This window comes from Planococcus citri, chromosome 3, assembly GCF_950023065.1.
Source record: "Planococcus citri chromosome 3, ihPlaCitr1.1, whole genome shotgun sequence".
Lineage (NCBI taxonomy): Eukaryota > Metazoa > Arthropoda > Insecta > Hemiptera > Pseudococcidae > Planococcus > Planococcus citri.
In genome coordinates this window covers 45,778,075-45,793,681 of record NC_088679.1, presented here as the reverse complement: position 1 = coordinate 45,793,681, position 15,607 = coordinate 45,778,075, and the positions used below count along the sequence as shown (strand labels likewise).

At 32.0% G+C, this 15,607-nt stretch overlaps 1 long non-coding RNA gene across 2 annotated transcripts; it reads right to left on the bottom strand.

Moving 5' to 3' along the window:
• Window positions 1–8,110: 8,110 nt before the first annotated feature.
• On the bottom strand, window positions 8,111–11,128 carry LOC135839873 (uncharacterized). 2 transcript variants are annotated; one of them, XR_010557654.1, is made up of 4 exons: window positions 9,752–11,128; window positions 8,619–8,951; window positions 8,383–8,456; window positions 8,114–8,300 (listed from the first exon to the last, which is right to left on the bottom strand). It is a non-coding gene; the product is annotated as an uncharacterized LOC135839873 (long non-coding RNA). The 2 variants fall into 2 exon arrangements; XR_010557653.1 differs by having other exon boundaries at window positions 8,111–8,456.
• Between the last annotated feature and the right edge of the window lie 4,479 nt (window positions 11,129–15,607).

Genomic DNA, 15,607 nt, shown 5'->3' with positions numbered 1-15,607 from the left:
AATTGAGATTTGCCATTCTCGGCATGAGGTAATTTTTCTGCTCATTAATACGAGCAGAAAAATTTACACCCATTCAGAACCCTCAAAAAATGTTTCAAAAACGGAATTGTGAAACACCCCAAAAATGGGAAATCATGGTTGGTTTACCCCCAACCATATCAAAACATTTCCCAAGTACTCTGCAAGAGTACAAAATTCTGAAACGATTTCGATAAAATGACACAAAATCTAGTAGATTCAATCATTCAAAACAAACTGATTCAGAAAAGTCGTAAACTTTAGTATTCACGACACAAAAGTAATGTGGTCCCTGAAAAACTTCGAACAAATTCAAATCAGAACCAAATTTCAATCTTCTTTTTTTTTGAAAATAATTAAAATTAGTAAAAAATCATCTAAAAGGCGATTGGCCAAAAACTAAATTTGAAAATTTAGGAAAATAACCTAAAAATCAGTTAAATCTGAATAAGTAGGTACTACCTACCGAACCAAAACTATCTTACTAAGTAGAAAATTTTCTTAAAATAATTTTGCCTCGAAATTTTAGTATTGAATCACTCAAAAAATAATCCTACCTTGAACCTATGGATAAAACAAAAAATCCAAATAGGTACCTACCAAACAGATTTTTTTTTTTTTTCTTTTTTCTCAAGTTTTATTAAAATTACTCCTTTTTTTGGATCGAACATGATAAAAAATACCTGATAGGTAAGGTTTGGAACTGAGAAACTAAAAAATTTACGGAAAATAGGTACCTACTTCAATCATTTGGCAAATTTACCCAAAATTTTCTGTCTATTTTCTCCAAATGAAATAAAAATTAGAATTTGTTTAAAATACCTTATTCTATACACACAAAATCAACTTTTCACAATAGTTCAGAAATAAAATTATTTTTACCAAATAGGTATCGATAAAAAGAAATTCTGAAACATTTTATCTCAAAATTATTAGCTTTTCACCAAAATGAATAATATGGACAATTTTGAGGAAATTTTAATACTAAAAAGTTTAAATCCAAATGAAATTTCAGTTAGGTAGGTATACCTATCTACATCACACAAAATTCGTCTGTTTATTTCACCGATCTAAACGATAAAACTTCGTGGAATATTTTTTTTAACTACATGAATTTTGAAAATTAAAATGATTCAAACAAATAAAAATCCGAAAAAACCTAATAAGTAGGTACCTACTCAATACAAAATTTTGAACTTTTTACGATCTTCTTTTTCTAAAACTACTGAAAGTAGAATTTAAAATGAAACATTAACAAATTCTAATAAAATTCGAAAAATTAAAATGAATTTTTTTTCAAAATCAAAGAAATAGGTATACGTACCTACCTATTTCCTAACTCGAAACTAAATATTCATGAAATGAATAAAAAGGGACCACAAAACTTTAAGTCAATAAAATTAAAGTCGTATTGAACTGACTAAATTAATTAAAACCCTTCGATTCCCCCCCTCTTTTCTTTTCTTTTTTCTTAGATGCCGAAAAAAGGTGAAAAACAGCAGATCGACCCGAAAGAGTGGAAGGTCAAAGTGAACTTACCTCCTACGACCAAAAATCCGATCACAGTAAAGGGACGCCCAACCTCGAAATTCATGGGCCTCGTCATAGCCGGATATTGGTTGTATGACTTGGGGAAGACATACATAACTACAAGAAAAGAGGATAAAAAAGAATGATTTATTCGAGTTACTTCGGTGTTCTTTGTAGTTGTTATTTTTTATTTTTTTTTCGGTGACTCGCACCATATTGTGTATACTCATACCCAGTATCTTTTCCTAAGTTTATGTTAAAATAAAGCTAAAAAATACGTATGAACAACGTGTCGCCTACTTCATTTTCACCTATACAACTTAAAAGGTTACCTACAATATTATACATACACTCAGCGCGAAAAATAATGCCTATAGGCTAAATTACTCCAAACTACGAGAACATGGACAACGAATTCGTCCATATCTGGTAGGTACATAAATCTGTCGAGGTAAAACACTGTCAAAGAATAAATCCTTCGACACATCGAATATTCACACTTTGAAAATCGATAGGTACCAGACTTTCCAATACGAGAGTCTGGACCTTATAAAAATTAGCTCTTTTGGGAAGGGAGCTCAGGGAATAAAAAACACATTCGGGATAAGTACTTAAAAATCGAAACTAAATTCAGTTGGTATTCTATTTCGAAGGTGATAACTTCTAAAATTTTATTCAATAGAAAATATCGTGCAGTTTTAGTAACTTCAAAAGTCAAATACAATCACTCCTAAAAGAATTTAATTCAGTTTACATCGATAAAACTTTTCGAATAATTAATTAATCGCGAAAAATAATTAAAAATTTACAACGCGGTAATTAAAATAAAATTTATTCGTACACCACCCACGGTGTGAATCGAACGTCAACCGGTTCGGTAAATTTTGAGTGAATCGAGCTGAACGCGATTGATAATTATTATCAATTTTCGATCGAAACAGTTGTATTTTTTACTTTCAAAACATTGTGTTTTTTCGATTGCAAAAATTGAGCGAAACAATTATAAGTTATACCTGAAACGCCTAAACCTAGTATTGAAGAAAGTAGAGTATTCCAAAAACTGGATGTACGAATTATTGGAAGATTTCTACAGAACCGAAGTAAGTACAAGTGCACTTAGCTCACTAATAAAGTATCCCGGTTCGAACAAGAAAAATCCCAAATACCATATGGATCAAAATTATTCAATGTTGAGTTAGTTCAAACACCACACAAAATTCTCAAACCCACATTAAAACGTTTAGAATGAAAAGTGCAACAAACTCTAACTCTGAATACCGAAATCTTTTCATAACCATTACGATAAATTCCAACTAGTGCATTTTGGAGTAAATCACAAGCAGATATTTGTGAACAAAGTTGTGGATTCTAGCCAATAATCTTGAAACGCTCAAAAACCAAGAAAGTTGATCTTTTTTCAGAAAAAACTAGAAATTCGAACACTAAGTTCGTGGCAAACTTTTGGTATCATATTAAAATAATCGAAAACCCTATTTTTTGGAATTTACAACTCAAATTTGAACACTAAAAAATTCCGATTATTGGTACCAAATTGGCTTATTTATTCTTTCTTCGAACCCCATTATCAAAAGTTGATTTTTTTGTAGAAAATTGATTGATGATTCGAAAACAGTGTTATCAGAAAAAGTCTAAAAATACAAATTCTGTATTGTTCCGAATTCACCCCCATTTCACTGACAATGAAAATTATTAGAGTGAAAATTCTGAAAAATCGAATCAAATCATGATCAGGTTAAAATTTTCCTTTAGAAAAAGTTGATTTACTCAAAAATCACACATTTTGCCTCAAACGTTTATAAATTTTCAAATTGTACCCCGACTAAGGTATTAATTTAAAAATCCATCTCAAGTTTGGGCTAATGTCCAGAATTTTTAATTCACAAAACAAACTAAAAGTTTGAAAAATTCTACTCGAGTTTACAACCCAAAAAACGCTATAAAATACTCAAAGTAAAAATCTTTTTGGAACTTTCTTCGTAAATTAAAAATGATAAAATTGAAAACTTCAGCGCAGATCTGAAACCAAGTGTCAAAATCTTGAATACCCATCAAATCATTCATAAAAATTGGAAAACTGATAATCAACTGAAAAATGATTAGTTTCAGGCTAAGCGGAAAAAATTGAATTTTTTTTAGTAATCAACAAATTTGTCCCATAAAACCCACAAAAAATTAAACCATCACACATTTTGAATTTTTTTTAAAAATATTTCAGTATTACCGATGATTTAAGATTCAGATTATTTCGAAATTTGGAAAATATTATCTAAACTAAAATGAGATCAAAATTGAATATTCACACTTTTTTCAAAACCTCAACGAAATAATCTTAACTACCAAAAAACCAAAACTCGAAAGTGAATTAAGTATAGAATAAAAAGTTCGAAAAAACTTTAGAAGAATAATAATAAAAATTCCTAATTTTTCGCCTACCTAATTCTACACATTTCGAGAAAATGATTTTTTTTTACCTTAAAAGAAAAATAGAAAAATATAACAAAAAAAAAATACTTAAGATAAAAATGAATCAACAAAAACGTTGAAAAACTAAAAAATAAAAAAGCTTTGGCAATTAAATGACTAGAAAAAATAATAAAAAACTGAAAATTGTATTTTCAGAAAAAAGTAAAATATTCTTGGTAACTAGATGATAATCAAAAAACAATCAAAAATTAAAACTGAGTATTTCGATAAAAAAATAAAAAATCTTTGGTTTCGTAAAAATTAAAACTAACAAAAATTGAAAAAATTTATCGAAATAAATCACAACCCAATAAAAACCAAAACAATAAAATGATTTAACAAATCGTAAAATATTTCATCTTTGGCTAATTTTTCGAAACAAAATGTAAATGAATACCTTTTACTGCCCAATAATCCAAAAAATCACTAATTTTGACCGATTTTGAATCGTTTTAAAAGTTTCAAATACTCCTAAAAGGAATAATCAAGACCCAGTAAGCGGTATTTGAATCGAATAAACTATAAGTTTTACACAACTTTTAGTTGAAAAATGAATTCATTTTTGAAAAAGATGAAAAAATAATTATTTTTTCAATAAATAACTAATCATAAAAATTTGTTGAAAATTTTATTTTTTCAGACGGAAATGAAGATCTTATTGTGCGACGAGTGTACGGAACCGTTGGCCGAGCCAGGGGAGCACGCTCCAAAGGACGAGAATGGGGTGAAGAAAGAGGATCCACCGTATGTAACGGTTTGTAAACATGCGTATCATTGGGGATGTATCCACTATCTTTTCAAAACGACTACAACCCCCTCTCGCATCATTTGCCGACATCCTATGTGCAATCGAAGTCTGACTAACTTTGACTTTGTTCAGTTAGAATGTCCAACAAGGACACAAGTGGTAAACCAACCCCCAAACAACGAGCACATCAGGCAGATGAGATTGACGATAGGTCAGCTCCAAAAAGAAATGGAAGTTCTAAAAGAACTAATCAAAAACTTACAATCGAAAAATGAGAAACAGGCAGCCGAACTGAAAGAAAAAATCGATGCGAACGCCGTGCTTTCGAGCTCATTGACCGATTTAGAGCGCCGATTCAATCTTCTAATGGAGCAAAAATTGAATCAGTACATTCAAGCTGGACCATCGACCCCCTCCTCTTCGATTACATCAGGATCGTACTCGAAAATTCCAGCTTTAATGGAATTAGGTACTTCGTACGTGGGACCGCCAGAGTACGATCTCACCGGCGAACCCCAGCGTCAGATCCGATTCGACGCCCCGGGTGTTGAACCTATGGATACGATGAGCTCGCAAATTTCGATTCCTCAAAAAATTGAGTACTCAACACCGCTGAATCAGTTGTACCCGACGCAAGAGTATTATAGAGATCGCAGTTCATCCCTACCTTCAGCGAACCGAGGAAGACGAGGAATCAACGAGCGAAGAGTATTCAGAATGCCGCGAGGTACTACGAAGCGAGGCCCGCCACCGAGAGCGCTATCTCCGCGCGAAAATGAGCCCGAAGTACCCGAGGAAAAGAAAAACCCATCAGCCGAACAGCCCCGGTACCACAAAAAATACCTGTCGCGTTTTGGCAGATCTTCCAACGAACTCGAGCCCTATTATCCTATGAACGCGTACCCGTTTTATTTCACCGCCGCGGGTAGACAAGACAAAGCTAAAAACATTCACATGGTACTTTTTATGAATCAAGCGATGATGATCGGGGACGGACATATTCATGCGATGGTACATTGCATGGTTGATGAAGAAAAATATGGCCAATATCTCGATAATACCATATATCGGCGAGACCTCTTAGCGTCTGATCTCTTTCGATTACTCGATTCAATGATAATATTACCGAAAAAATTATTTATCTCGATCGGTAATTTTGATGTGGTCTGCAATACATCTTACGATGACTTCACCGATGAAATGACGAAGATCGCCGATCTCCTTAAAGAGAAAAAAGTGACGGAGCTGATTTTAGCACCATTAGTGCACACGCCCCAACATAACAACATCGCTTTTGACCACATCAAATTGGCACTGGAAACAGACTGGGGATTGTTAGCAGGTGCGAAGACGACGCGAGTAGACGAATTTTTCGAGCAACTGGATAAAATCCCACCGCCCAGAGATGAATTTGGTCCATATCACAACATCAAACGTTACGAAGAAATTTTGGACAAATTGGCCGAAAAATTCATCCCCCTTCCAATTTCTCTGCAAGAAAAAATCAAGAAAGGGAAAGTACTTCAGCCACCGAGTAAAGATCGACGACGCATTGAAATGCTCCGAAAGGGCCTAATTTCAAAAGACACCGAATCGAAGCCGACCATGTCAGTCCCACCAACCATCAAACAGGAAGAAATGGAAACTGATGATAAACCCTACACTCCGGATCAGTTGGCCGAATTAAAACGGATCGAAATAAGAAAGAAATTAATCGAACAGAAAACAGCTGAAAACGCCCAACTAGGCAAATCCGATGAGCACCCTGTAGGAGCTTCGACCAGCTCAGAATTGGCACCCGAAGATGCGCAAAATACGACACCGCAAATGCCAATTTTGACACCTCGTACCGACTTAAATCCGGCCACGCTGAACATGTCATCGACCTCCGCTCAGGCTATTAACCTGCCAGAAGTGACGCTTACCGCTATTAACGGTCAACAGGTGATACCACCCCTCACCTTTGGGATGAACTGGCAAACATTATTTGACCAGCATGCGCAGAGTTGGACCCAGGAAATGGAGCACCAAACCAGCGCGACGACAAACGAGTCTGAACAGGCTCCAAAAACACCGAACGTGTCGCTCACTGAAGAGCCCATCGTCATCTCTAGTGACGAGGAGAAAAAAGAGGGCTAATGGCTCATATTTCAACGCTCTATCGACTCAAGGTAAATTGCACAGAGTTTTTTGAATTTTTTATATCGCGTAAAAAATACCCAAATATTTGAACTACTTTTTCAAAAAACTCGAATTTTGGAAGAAAATACCATCCAAAAATTACCTAGGTACAAATACGATTAAAAAACAAAAAAAAAATATACGAAATAAAGTACCAAAATTATAAAAAAAAAAAAAAAAAAAAAAAAAAAAAAAAAAAAACCCCAAAACATGTCGATATGAGCAAAAATGACCCTCTCAAAAAATGTAAAAATCAATCACGTTATTTTTCCTTCAATTTTGTTATTTTTTAATTTCAAATCAGCTTCGAAAGCTTTTATTTATTTATTTATTTTTTTTTCTCTGAGCTAAATTTCTCTGAAATAGAAAGGAAAAAGTCAAAACTTATAATTTTTCGTTTTTTAGATTTTCTGAAGTTTTGAATAATTTTATTTATTGTATAAAAAGTGATTGATTACAAAAAATTACCCTCTAAATTTTTTTTTAGAAAAATCAGACTGATTTTTTAATGGAAAATGGTTTGAATTAAATTAAATAAAAACTCGAAATATTCGCGAATTTTCTACCTCTTGACTCAGTTTAAAAAGCACAATTTTGGCTTTAAAAGTGCTTAGGTAGTCTTCAAAAAATAAAAAAATAAAATCGTCGTAAAAAAGACCACCCAGCTGGAAGACAACATCCACCTTCCCACAACCGGTACCGTTACGCTCACGACCTTCACCAGTAACCTAGTAACCGCCAAAACCACCTAAAAAACTGTGTCAACCTAAATTCCATTCATCGATCCGACCATTAAAACGACCTGTAGAGCAGAAAAAATGAACATCCAAAAATGTAAATAAACTTAAGATGTAATTTATTGAATATTTATTGATAATTTTTTTTTTTCATTACAAAAAACTCTACGCATTAATTTACCTACACATATGTATAATTAGGTTATAAAATAGCACAAAACATTTTTTTTTTAATTTTTTTCTACAAACATACAAAATTTGTACTCTAAAACTACGATACAATAATACATGTATGTAAAATTTTACAAACTTAAAATAAATTCAATTTATTTTTTGAATGTACAATTATTATTTTTTTTATTTTAACAAACTTACATTAACGTAAAATACGTTTACAGAATCAAAAAATTCAAATTCAAAAAATTTTTTTTTTTTTTCTCCAAAAATTTACAAAAATTTTAATTTTATTTTTTTTTAAAATTCTTTTTTTAATTTTTTTTAATTTTGTAACAAAGATATCACATTCAGGGCACAGAAGGCCATGTTGACTCAGACTGTAGACGGATAACATTCCTTTCAAAAATCTAGCTATCTTTGTCTTCCTGTGGAACAAAAATGGCATAAGTTTACTCAAATTTTATTTTTAATTTCTATCTAAAATTATTTTCTAAAAGAAAATACAACCTGGAAAAGAAGTCCATGAGCCAAGAAAAAGGATCTGTGCATTATTAGTTAAGGAAATCTTCTTTGCCTTCTTACTGGAACAAAAAGAATTAGGTTAGAACTCTCTAATTTTAAAATTAAAATTAAAATTATCATTTTAATTATCATTTTTCCTACTTATTTTTTTTTATAACTAATTTAAACTACATAATCGTAAAAATGCTATAAAAATAAGCCAAATTTTTAGATTTACTCACCTTATTGTAAATACGAAAAATATCCCAACAGACTGGTTCAACTTTGGCTCAATCCTATTTTAAGTTTCACCCATCTTTCTCTGAACTGGTCCTAAACAAAAACAACATTTTTTATTTAATTTATTTCATAACTTTAAAATTTTTTTTAGAAATAAAAAATGTACAGATATTTTAAATCGATCATGTGTTTAAATTAGACTGATTAATCCTAAGAAACAAAAATGCTCTTAACTTTTACATTATTTAATAAAAATGTAAATATGTTTTTGTACTTATCTTTAGTTTTTGATAAACAAAGTAATTCTCTTGCCATCGTCGTTGACCAAAATACACCTGTAAAGAAGAAGAAAAAAACTTGAAATTAACTATGAGGAATAAGACTGACTAGAAATTAATTTATTCTTAATTAACTATAAAACAACGTTAAACAAATAAAAAAGAAGAAAAACAACGTTGCTTAGAATTAAGTTTGTTTAGGTACATTCCTACTTATTTTTATAATTTTTCTTAAAAAGTTATTTTCCTTTTAAACTTTTTTAAATTTTTTCAAAAATTTTTTTTTAATTTGTTTTATGTTTCATCGAATAGTGGTGGTAAGTAGTTTCGCTTTCAACCGAACTCCGTGTACAACAGAAAGGTAGCGCAATTTTTTCCAAAAACTTAGCACTCTATCAGAAAATCCAAATGCCAAAATTTTAATTTTTTTTTGAAAAATGAACACTTTTTCAAATAGAAAAACAATTCATTTTTCCTCAACCTTTTTTTTCATTTTTCAAACTTCCCTAAAAAACAATTCTTTTTTGGATTTTGAAGAAATGACAATTTTTCTAATAGAAAAATAACTCACTTTCTTCAAAGTTTTTTCGAATTTTTTAATTTTTTTTTCTTTCTTCTTTTTTTCTTATCAATGATCAGTTTTGAACATTTCAAATGCTCAAATATCACATCAAACTTTGATAAAATTTTTCCTTTAGAATTTTTTTTTAAAATGTTTTGAACTTTTTCTTTTTTCAATTTTTTTTTAAACTATAAAAACTCTACTCAAATTATTCAATGAATGACTTTCCAATAGAAAATCATCCATTTTTCAAAATTTTTAGTAAAAACAATAGCTATACTCAAGCCAACCTTACCAGCAATTTTTTCTTCAAAAATTCTTGGTCAGACTATCCAAAGACAACAAAGCCAAACAACCACGAACTTCTTGAGCTTTTTTCATCTTCTCCTGAAATCATAAAATTGAGGAAGGGTACCTTTTAGATTAACCCTCCCCCTCAAAAATTAAATCGTACTTAAATACTTACCATTTCGGCCATGACCCTGCTGCGGAGTGACCAGATCAAAGGTAGCTTCTGGATTGATTTATTGATATCTTGACTTCGGTCAAATATTGATGGTCAATTGTAGTTACTCTTTATCAATAAGAGTCAACTCACCAGCACACTCAAAATCCACCTCACTTTTGGAATTATAATAAAAACCAAAGAGTTTCAAAATTTATTTTGGGATTACTATTCCCCGCATCACTCAAGCAAAGTACGGGGGGCAATAGGGTCACATCCAGTGAAGCACAATGTCACCTTTTTTCAAAATTTCCGTGCTTTCCTCTACATTTCCTCAGGGGATACTTTAGAAGTAAACCCACGTTAGGGGCAAATGTAAGGGGACAATATGCCTTCACTGGCTAGACAGGGATATTCATCGTATCTCTCTCAGTGGGATTATAAATCTTTCATCTAAAGGAAGTACTGGAGAATCCAATCAATAGTTCGATTCTACAGTACTTTACGTAGATGAAAGCATATACTCGATGCACTTAGGTAAGGTGTTAAGTACGTGGGAACCACCCAAGAGGTGTTTTCACATCGTTCCATTAAGGGCAGATGTGAAAAGCTCACAAGTTCGTAAAGCTCAATTCCTTCTCGACTCGAGGCTAGAAGCCAAGTTGAGATGGAATTGATCTTCACTTGTCGATTCGCGCTTCGTCTGGTAGGTCTGACCGCGGAAAAGTAATAAGGCCACTCACTCCTACGTAAGAGTTGTGCTTGAGTCCCAGGTCCTCTGCCTTAACGTTCGTGTTTAAGGGAGAGTATTCGCGTTTAAACTTAAGTCCTAAATTCGCTACCCAACGCGGGCAATTTGATAGTTACACGTAGGTGGGTAAAAGCGATCCTACTTACGCCACTATTTGGTGGAATATATATTGGTTATACGCGTAGAGTTTTATATGTTTTAGACTTAAGTTTCGTGTTGTAATTTTATTCCAAAATTATAATACACTTTTCGTGTTTATCGTGTGTTCTTATTTCGCGTGCGGTTCGAATTAATACAAGGTAAACTCGACTAAATCTGTTTAAATTTATACATATTGGTGTTGTAAAAGCTGAGCTAGCAGCGGGTAAGTACTGTTTTAAAAGGTGATATATTACATCTCTTAGGGAGTTAGATTCATCCTGACCTATTAGGGAAATATTCTTATCCTCCTATCATTGGCAACGCCTCTACGTATCTATTTAACAAAATTTCTACGAAGACTTTTTTTGAGCAGTTTTGAAGAATTATGGAGCTCAAAATGAGTTCTGATTGTAGGAGTTTTTGGAAATGATGTCATAATGTGACCTATCAGTCTGGGTTAAAATTTTGCAAGGATTTCAAACGTTTCGACAGCAATTTTTTTCAGGCATATCTCTAAATAATTTTAATCCCAATATTGAGATATGATATTTGGGATTTTTGAAAAGTGTGTGACTTACCAAAAGAAAATTGAAATTTTGCAGAAATCAGAATATGCCCATGAGCATTTTTTAATAATGTTGAGCACCAAACTGTATTATGACTTTTAAAAAAGGCGTAATGCGCCCTGCTAAAATGGGTTAAAATTTTGGCAAAAAATCCAACATTTCTATAGAGAATTTTTTTTTAGCAGTTCTTAAGAATTTTGAGCCAAAAATTGTCCATGAGTTGTGGTATTTTTGAAAAGGGTGGTACGTATAACCTATCAAAGCTTGCTAAAATTTCAGAAAAAAATCAAAAATTTCTATAAAAACTTTTTTTGAGCAGTTTTGAATAATTTTGAGCACATTCGATTTTTTTGCACAGTTAACTTCAGGTTTAAAAAAACCCGCCTAAAAAAATCGTGATTGTGAATAAACTTGTCAAACTCGTTGAGAACACGAGAATAATGCAGAACTCAATTTTCAGTTGCCCAAATTAATGTCCAAATTTTTGTTGAAAATTCTCATCTTTGCAGTTTTAATCAAAGTTCCATTTCCCACAAAACTTTAATCACATTTGATCAAAACAGCAATTTTATTCTACCCATACACCACAAATTTTATTGAAAAACAATCCGTCGTAAATACACACTTTCGTATGTTTACTTACAACATAACGAATGAAAAAAAAAAATTGAAGAACGCGTAATTATAATTTTTAACAATGTCTTACAGCGGTCGCGTGATTTTGTACCATTAATGAATGTTATAGGTATTACTACCGCGTAAATTATAACGAGAAAATACAAGTATTTACATGAGTACGATGCCTTCAATTCCTAATAAACTGTTAATACCACTTAACATCCAATGTAATTAGTTGTAATATCGCGGCAAACTGTCATGTAAATTACGCCTAACTCTTATCGAAAAAATTCATAATCATAACAATCGTTCATAAAACCATGTACCTGCTTACCTAATGCTTACTCCTTCTATACGAAACGTAGGTAGCAGGCACCTCTACTTATTTTTATGAATTGGGTTCGTATGTGTAGGCATCTGGCATAGTCATACACGTTACCCGCAAAAAATGTCTCATTAATCTTCAAGTTAATGTGCTTCTATCGTGCTCATTACATCTCATACCTATATAAATCGCTGATAAATTTTAAATGAATAAAAAAATGATTTATCGACTTCTTCGTGACAATAATCCTAATACCAATAACTAGAAGCACTTTTCTCACAGATCTACCTATTTCATTCGCATATCAGCATGAAAATCATTTCTCCGCGATAATCCGGAAATTGATAATTACGCAGTCAGTGTTTTAGATACTCGTCGTGGAAATGGAAATTTGAGCCTATGTGATGTGCAACGTGAGATATTTAACTACGTCTTTTGTAATCAGATGATTTATGCATTTAGCATTTTTCATCGATTTTCGTATCGTATTGTAAGACAATCTAATGACGTAAGTAGGTGTATTGTTTTTTCGAAGAAATGCGAGAACAGAATTTATTCTACTAACCATCTTCGTTAATAATTAAGACTGGAAGAAAAAAAAAAAAATTTCAAAATTTTTTAAAAATATGTACATACCTACCTATTCTGACTCCATTCTAGCTTCTTTCACCATACCTACACCTCAAAGCTCAGAAATGTGAAAATTCAAAAATTTATATTCAAGTAACGAAGACATCAGAAATCATGAGGAAGAAAACAAGAAAGTTGATAGAGCTTCGGATAGGTTTTAATTTGATTATTTATAAACACTATTAATTTTTGACCCACTGAATCGATTTGTAGTATTTTTAAGCTGTATTCTGGAGCTTCCCACAGATTTTCAAATTTTCCTTTCTTGAAAAATCTTCATGAAAAAAAAAACACCCGATATTTATGAGCGTTTTTTTTATTATTATTAATTTATAGGCAGGAATTTTTAAAATTCGTTACTACCGATGAAAATTCAACATATTCTCCAGCGATTAGTTTAATTGGTACCCAGGACAGTGAGGTACCTCTACCTAAACATTTATTTTTGAAAAACATAAGTACCTAAGGGACCTATATAATTCTTTGTTTTGTAAACGCATCAACATAAAAAGCTAAAATCTTTTTTTTTTTTACTTTCAAAATGGTTAAATGATAGTTTCAAGCTATTCTAAAGTTCCCAGGGGATTTTAGAATTTTTCAATTTAAGTGTAAGGGATTACATTTTGAAAATTTGATGATAAATTAGATTTTAAACGTTTTGATTCAGTTCAGTGGCCTATTTTCAATGCCTCCAAAAGCCAATGTGGACTTGAAGCGAAAAAATGAGGAAATCCCCTCGCTCCACCGAAGCAAGTATATTTTTTTTCTCTCCAAAAATTGAAAATTGAGGTCGAAAATATGAAGAAGCCCTGCCCCTAAAAAAATTAATAATTTCGTTTTCAAAAAAAAAAAAAAAGTTTATTGGAAACGTTTCTTTTGAATAAGTAAGATTTTTTAGGAAAAAGTTTTCTCAAGTAAGAAGTTTTTTTCAAAAATTAAACTTTTAGAAAATTGAGGTCAAGAACAAAATAATTCTGTTTTGCGATAACAACTTTTGGGGAGAGCCGAGAGGTTTTTTCTTTTGTAGTGAAGTTTTTTTGAGAAAGTTTTTCACAGAAGATACTTACTTTTTTGAAAACCATTTCCTTTCATAATTATAGTTTTCAGTTTTTCTTCAAAAATTAAGTTTTCATTTTTTTCAAAAAAAAAAATGAAGCATTTTCTTTCCAAAAATAAATATACTTACAAATATTTACTCAGATACGTACTGCGGTATCTCACAATGAGCTTTCAACGTCATGAACAAGAATTTCTTGCTTACCTTACTCCATTCCCCATCCCACAACGACATTATTTCACTATAAGGTATGCACCTAAAGAAAACTCGACCAAAAAACACCATTACCACAGTGATATTTATAAATGCAACTCAGAAAAGACTACACATGCACCTCATACGTCTACCCATTGAACTTTTGGTTATAGGAATACTTTTGCGCGTTATTTTAGAATGATGATGGTCCACAAAGGGACACTGAATGTTCTTTCAAATCGATAAAATTAGATGGCAATTATTTATAGAAATAGTTAATGAGTAATCACGATGGAAATCTGAATGACCTATGTGGTACTACTATACTAATTCTTTCAACGACAGTATTACAATTATCGGTGGTTCCTGGTTTCTAAATTTAGTATTTTTTTTTCAACTGCAAACTTTTTTCTACGTGTTGTTTCAATTCACTATAGAGCTATTTATCAGCTCTGATTGGAATTTGGCACCGCGATCGAGAAATGTTTTCTTACATACTTGTACCTACTCTGCAACGAGATAACGATGGTTTTTTATTCGATGAATTTTTTGAACGCCTCCACCTCCATTGTAGGTACTTAACTACTTAATACACAGACTATTAAACCAAACGGAAAAAAGTACCAAAAAAAAGATTCTGTAAAGAAAAATCGCTAATTTAAATTTCAAATAGGTCTGAAAATTTTACAGATTTGAATAATTTTACCTAAAAGTAAACGCGTAGATCATGCTACACCAGTTAATAACAGTTCAGGTGGGTAATTTATTCTTTTTTTTCGTCCTCCTGCGGTATAGATTTTTTGACGGACAACATATCATAAATCACCTTCAATCTGATTTCCATAAATCTACCGCGAGATTGACCCGAATTTCTCGATAACTATGGGGCATTTGTCAATCAAATATTTTTTTTCCAACTTACACGCTATATGTCGAGAATCGAATCGAGAAAAAAAGGCCCGTAGACGATTCGAATAACAGACGTGTGAATTATAGGGTTTTCAACTACCTATATGCTGGTACAACGAACAGGCGTGTTTGGGCAATTGAGATATTTTTGCTGGTCTGTATGTATGATTGCAATTGATGTGGTTATAACGGAGATCGAGATTTCTTCGAAAATAATCTACAGTAGGTTGAGGTATAAATGTCTGTAGCGGTGTAAGAAACATAGATACCGGGTGTGTGTAAAATGATGTCTGGTGAGAGGTTGTTTTTTTTTTTTTATTATTAATCAGCTATTCCTCTTGTAAGTCTCTTGTAAGTATACTTAATGTATATGAGATATTAGTGCCTACCTATGTAGGCCCATTCAGTGGTGGGCCATGTTAACCATCGAATTACCTAAGGAGATGGAAATTGATTTTTAATTACCTTACAATTAGACTATATAGACATTTGAGTAACTGTATCATCGTGTTAT